General features: G+C 43.3%; 1 pseudogene across 1 annotated transcript; it reads left to right on the forward strand.

The window, feature by feature from the left end:
• Nucleotides 1-406: 406 nt before the first annotated feature.
• On the forward strand, nt 407-1,194 carry LOC147613660 (germin-like protein 8-2 pseudogene; annotated as a pseudogene). Its single transcript, XR_015263253.1, has one exon. The product of XR_015263253.1 is annotated as a germin-like protein 8-2 pseudogene (transcript).
• Nucleotides 1,195-6,249: the final 5,055 nt, after the last annotated feature.

The following is a 6,249-nucleotide window of genomic DNA, read 5'->3' on the forward strand; positions in this document are numbered from 1 at the left end:
GTGTGCGGATCATGAACTTCACACAAGTATGGTATGGTTTCATACAAGTTCCTACTAATATGTTTAGATCTATGGTGCTTCAAATATTTTCTTCCACAAGAGTAAAGGAAGGCTCCAGCCATATATATATTTGTAGCCTGTAGGGACGTGCTTTGTAGAAGAGTGAAAGTATCCTAATGACCCTAAGATTTCATGGGGGATTGATGGCATTTGTGTTCAAACTTAGATCACGGGTTTTTCATCTTATGGCAGCGCTGCCGTAAGATGCTGACCGGAGAACCGAGCCGAACTCCAGTTGCTTTCAGATAGCGTTCACCCGTCCTTGTGGCGTGGCAGATAGTAGAATCTTTGAACTCGGGCGCCGTTCATAAATTGCAGCGACGAGTGCCTTCTTTTCAATATGTACTCTTTGCTAGTCTCTCAGTCATGGCAGTTAGCTACTTGCTTCTGGCCGCGCTGATGCTGTTGGCCTCCTCTGCGCCGCCGCTGCTCATAGTCGAGGTGAGTGCCGCCGATGAAGACCCTCTGCAGGACTTCTGCGTGGCGGACGGCGGCCCACTCACCCTCAACGGGCTGACCTGCAAGCCGTCCAACCGCGTGCAGCCCTCGGACTTCACGTCAACGCTGCTTCGTAACGCGGCACCCCTGGTCAAAGGACTGGGCTCCGCCGTTAACCTGGCCTTCGCGACCAACTTCCCGGGCCTCAACACGCAGGGCCTGTCCATCGCGCGCATCGACTTTCAGCCCAAGGGCCTTAACCCTCCCCACGTGCATCCCCGCGCCACCGAGGTGCTCTTCCTGGCCCAGGGCATGCTCCAGGTGGGTTTCGTCTCCACCAACAACTCCCTCTTCCAGCAGAACCTCTCCCCAGGCGATCTCTTCGTCTTCCCCCGTGGCCTAGTGCACTTCCAGCTCAACCCCGACATGCACCAGCCCGCCCTGGCCATCTCCGCCCTTAACAGCCAGAACCCGGGCACCTCGCAGCTCGCCGCCGCCCTCTTCGCGGCCAATCCGCCCCTCCCCGACCAGGTGCTCGAAACGGCCTTCGGCATCGAGAAGAAAGAGGTGGACCTCCTCACTGCTAGCGTCAGGACCACCCTCTCCTAGCTGTGACAAGGAACAATGCCTTACTATATAATATCATCTTCTAAATAATTTCATCTTCTAAATAATATCATCGATGTTTCCGAACTAGTGGAGTTGCCGAATTAACTTGCCAATGTAAGCTCTTGAGTAAGTTCATTTATCATAATTTTAATCCAAGGAGTATCTAAAATGAGTGTGTTTAGAAACTTCAAGATACAGTACGAAGCAAAATCGCAGTCTTATGGTATGCATCGATTGATTCTAAAATACATACTTAACTATCATATATATCTGTCTCTTGTTTTGAAAATAGGGATCATGTTGATTCAAATTTGGAGTTTCCAGGAAGTTTTGATATAGGTGAAGAAGATGCACAAATGGGGAACAAAATGGAGACTAATGTTAGTCCACTGGCTATTTTAATTTAAAAGGGCCTTCAAACAGCGTTGGGCTATTTTATAGGGATAGAAAATCCAAATTTGCTATCTTGTATTTGTTACTGAGGTAAATTTGCCAATATTACACTACATGTCAGCACATTACACTCAAAATTTGAAATAGTTGCCCAATGTTTCTATACTTTCAAGTTCAAAAGAGGATGTAACGTACTCCTATGTATGTATTTTTGGGTCCAGTTGACTTGGTGGTTTTTAGCATCTATATTAAATGTTTTAAAAGTGGCAAATACTTTTAATTTTGGTCACAAATTGAGTGATTTTAGAGATGTCGATTTTTGGCCAATTTTGGAGTTTTTATACCTATTTTGTGCCATCATTCGTAAGAGATTTATATTCCATACCTAACCATTTTCGATAATGTATAAGAGGGTCACAGTGGGAAGTTTAGACTAAAGGAAACTCGCATGGGAGTTTACATAGTAAATATAGCCACAACGGGCGCATGAAACAGGGCCTGGACACCAACTTGACCCTTAATTTTTAGTAAAGGCTTCCCATGAGGGGGTGGATAACTATATTTGTCAAAGAGAAGTATTAAAGAAAGGTAGATCATCACAAGAGAAACAAAGTCTGTGTTCGGGCCATTTGGAGATCCCACACGGTTTAGTCGGTATTCGCGAAATGAAACCAATACCACTTTCCAGTGTTTTGTAATCTAACTAATTCTGGTTTTAAGAAAAGATTGCTATCTTTATCGTTTTCGTGCATGGTAATCTAACTAATTCTTATTCGCTATTTTTTGGGCTATTCTTTCAGAGCCTTGAGGTGATTTTATGGAGGAACAGTGAGAGAGAGAGATATTTTGAGATTCGGGCTGACCAGTACTGTTTACCCATCGGATAGAGAACGAGATTATGTCAAAGTTATTTCAACAACAAGGCCTCTTGGCTTGATGTTGAAATACTTGAAAGCAATAATAACACTTACTTGAGTGTCCATCCAAGATCCACACGCATAAAAGCATAATCGTGAATCAATCCTAGGACGTGTAATCCATGGTTCATCAACACATAGAAAATAAACCAAGAGGACAATTGGTGGGTTTAGCTACCATCTAACCTTATGCTCCAAATCAAATATAATGGAAAGACACTCTGCTAAGCGAAAGACTACACAACCTAAGCATAATTTTCACCCCCGAAGGCATGCACCACCCATATGATGCAACCCTCTTCTTCACATGATTGTCACTTATGCCACTAAACAATGGGCTAAATAGTAGATGCATCCTTGAGAGATGATACTCTCCCAAGGTTCATGTTTCATGAAAAATCTCCCCAAAATATAATATTATCCCTTTCCTTACCAGAGGATGTTTTAGGAAAAATATTAAAACTAAATTAGAGCAAAGAAACATTCTCCCAAGTGTGGTCGTAGTCTCTCGATCTGATCAGCCACTTAGAACTTGACATGTTAATCATTCCCTATGAAATCAGCAACCCCAACCATCTAATGAGAAACATAAAAAGAAAAAACCTTGAGTCTCATAAGATCCTATCTAGATAAACACTAAGCTATCTCCTACACCCAGGAGCTCTTTTGACCTACTAACATGAAAGACATGATGCACACTCTTTTTTGTACTCTACCGAGGTGCTCTACCTGGCCCAGGGCATGCCCAAGGTGGGTTTTATCTCCACTATGCCTAAACAAATCCCTCTTCTAGCAGACCCTCTCTCCCGGTGATCTCTTCATCTTCCTCGTGGCCTAGTGCACTTCCAGCTCAACCTCGACATGCACTAGCGCCCCGCCCTTCCCTTCCCTTCCTGCCCTCAGCAACCACAACCCGGGCAACTCGCACCTCTCCGTTGACCTCTTCCTGGCCAACCTACCCCTCCCCAACCACGTGCTTGAAACGACCTTCGGCATCAACCAGAACATAGTTTTTCCATACCATAATCATATGGAATACACATACGAGTATGGAAGTATGATTAAAGTATGGTAAAAACCTCTAGTTTGAAATATACGTGCTTGAAACAGCCTTCTGCATCAACCACCAGAACATAGTTTTTCCATACCATAATCATATGGAATACACATACGAGTATGGAAGTATGATTAAAGTACGGTAAAAACCTCTAGTTTGAAATATACGTGACACTACTTTGTTGAGTATTTTTTTAAAAAACACATGAGAATCCAGTCATTAAATATGATGGAGAATATGTAAAACTTATAGTTCGGAACGGTAAAGATCATGAATGAATGTTAAAACATTTAAACATTATAAATCAAAGTCTCATGATTCAACATGCAACTTGCTAAAGATGAAGCCAACAACAAAAATACTAACGTGCTAAAGATGAAGAAAGCTAGAAGAACATGAATGAAGTAGTAGCAAAGCTACTTAACAAGATCCTCGTAAATTATATCATCATCGTCCCCCTTTGGAAAGAACTCAACAATAAGAGCATCAACATTGTCGTCGTCGTCATCATCAAAGTCAAGGGCCTCAATAGCATACGAAGATGAGGCCTCACCATAGTTAGCCTCCTGAGCCTCCTCCTCCTCAATAGCCTCCTACAACTCTTGTAGAGCAATCAATTGATCACCATACTTCTCTTTGTTGAGCATTTCCAATGTAACCTCCATCTTCTCATAACCCCTCTCCTTGATTTTACATACATGAGATGAAGGTTTGTGTTTACAAAAACATGCTTTTCAGTATGTGAAGGTTTGAGCCCATTTCTTATTTTGTTGTTAATGAGAGAAAATGTGCTCCAATTTCTTGCACATGGTGAAACACAAGTGCCTTGAGAGAGCACTCGGATTCCTAACTACTACAAATTAGGTGTGCATGTCCCAAATATTTGCCACCATTTCACACCCTCTTGCATTATTTTTTCTTCTTTTGTAATTGTACACAAAAATGAATTGTGTGACAAACCCGCCGGTAGATTTGAGGTAGTCGAACTGCTCCTTTGCATGCAGATTCTTCTCCCACTCCGACCATGGAAGATTTGCAAATTCCCACAGCTTTATCCACCTCAGCCAAGCTTCTGTCTCAGCATTGTCCAGACAAGCCTCTTGCTCATCATCATCATCCTCAATCTCCACCGGACTGTTCTGACCCTCAACTAGCCCTATCTGAACTATCTCGTCCCTCGTTTTTTTAAAATGTCCTTTCCCTTTCTTCATTGCCGTCGGGACAGAATTACTGCGGGTTTGGGGCATGTCTAGCAGCGCTAAGCTTCTCCTAAGCTCGTTCAAGCACTCCAGCTGTTCTACGACTGCCTTCTGCATGGCCCGCTCAGAAATAGGACACTTACTAATTTGACACTCAGTCCCGTCAACCACCTCAAGAGTTTCAAGTGGATATTCCATTCCCACAACTCGAAAACTCCCAATACTCATTTTGATGTGATTTAGACGTTTCACACAAATCAAAACCATCATTTTGAAATTTAAAAATTCCGAATGCCACGTCAGCACAAAACACTCCGACGCCTCGGATCCTCCCTTCGGAATCACCCCTTCACATATTGCGGACATGATCTCCACTTCATTCCGCTGTGTATCCATTGAGTCAACGTCGGACCTTCTATCCGGACCTGTTTCATGAATGCCCTTCTGGCCTGGGATAGCTCCATAAAATTTCTTGAGCCTGAATCCATTAACTGGTTTCAACACCTTCGTTCCAAAATAGTCTGTCAATCGAAACGTGCCTTGCCCTAAATCCTCTGTAATTTTATAAGGACCCAAATACCTAAGTTTGAGCTTACCAAGATGTGGTCCCATCTCTCTCCCAGCTTTGAGTTATACATCATAACCCAATCACCCTTCTGAAAAATTTTAAACTTGATCTGCCTTACTATCCATGTTTGTCTCCTCTTTTGTATCACCTCCACTGTAAGAGCACTAAGTAGTCTATCTTCATCCAACTGTAACAGCTGCTCCTGCCTGTGCTTTAATGACTCCTCTCATGACAATCTATATTCTGAAGAAATCCTCAGTGTCGGAACCACAAACTCCATGGGAACAACCGCTTCTATCCCATACACCAATCGGAATGGCGTCATGCTAGTCGACACTTTGAAGGCAGTCCGAAAGGGCCACAGAGCTGAATCTAATTTATCATCCCAATCCTTATAGTGATCTGCCACTATTTTCTTCAAAATCCTGAGCAAAATCTTGTTTAAACTCTCCGCTTGTCCATTTGCTTGCGGATGATACGGGGATGATTTCTTGTGTACCATCATGTGAGTCCTGGTCAACTCCTGAATTACTGAATTTAAAAAATGTGTCCCCCCTGATCAGAGACCAACTCCACAGGACATCCAAACCTAGTCATTATGTTCTTGTATAGGAACCTTGCTACATTAGCTGCCTTGTTATCTCTCAAAGCCACTGCCTCTACCCATTTTGTGGCATAATGAGTAGGCACTAATATATACCTGGCACCTGTTCTGCTAGCTCTTGGCTTAATTGGTCCTACAAAGTCAAGCCCCCATTTTTGAAATGGTTCCAAAGGCATTATTGGATGATCTTGCATTCTATCCGATGATCCTGGCTGTCCCATTTTCTGACACTGCAGACACTCTCTGGAGAACTTATGAGCATCTTTAAGTACAAGAGGCCACCATAAACCAGCCCCTGCAGGATTTTCCGACCTGTAATCTCTCCTGAGAAATGTCCGCCAGCATTGCCACTGTGAGCCTCCTTCAATACAGCTTCCTGCTCTTCACATCAGGCACACACCTGC

Source organism: Cibotium barometz, chromosome 43 (genome assembly GCF_041138505.1).
Source record: "Cibotium barometz isolate CiBa-2024 chromosome 43, ASM4113850v1, whole genome shotgun sequence".
Classification (NCBI taxonomy): domain Eukaryota; kingdom Viridiplantae; phylum Streptophyta; class Polypodiopsida; order Cyatheales; family Cibotiaceae; genus Cibotium; species Cibotium barometz.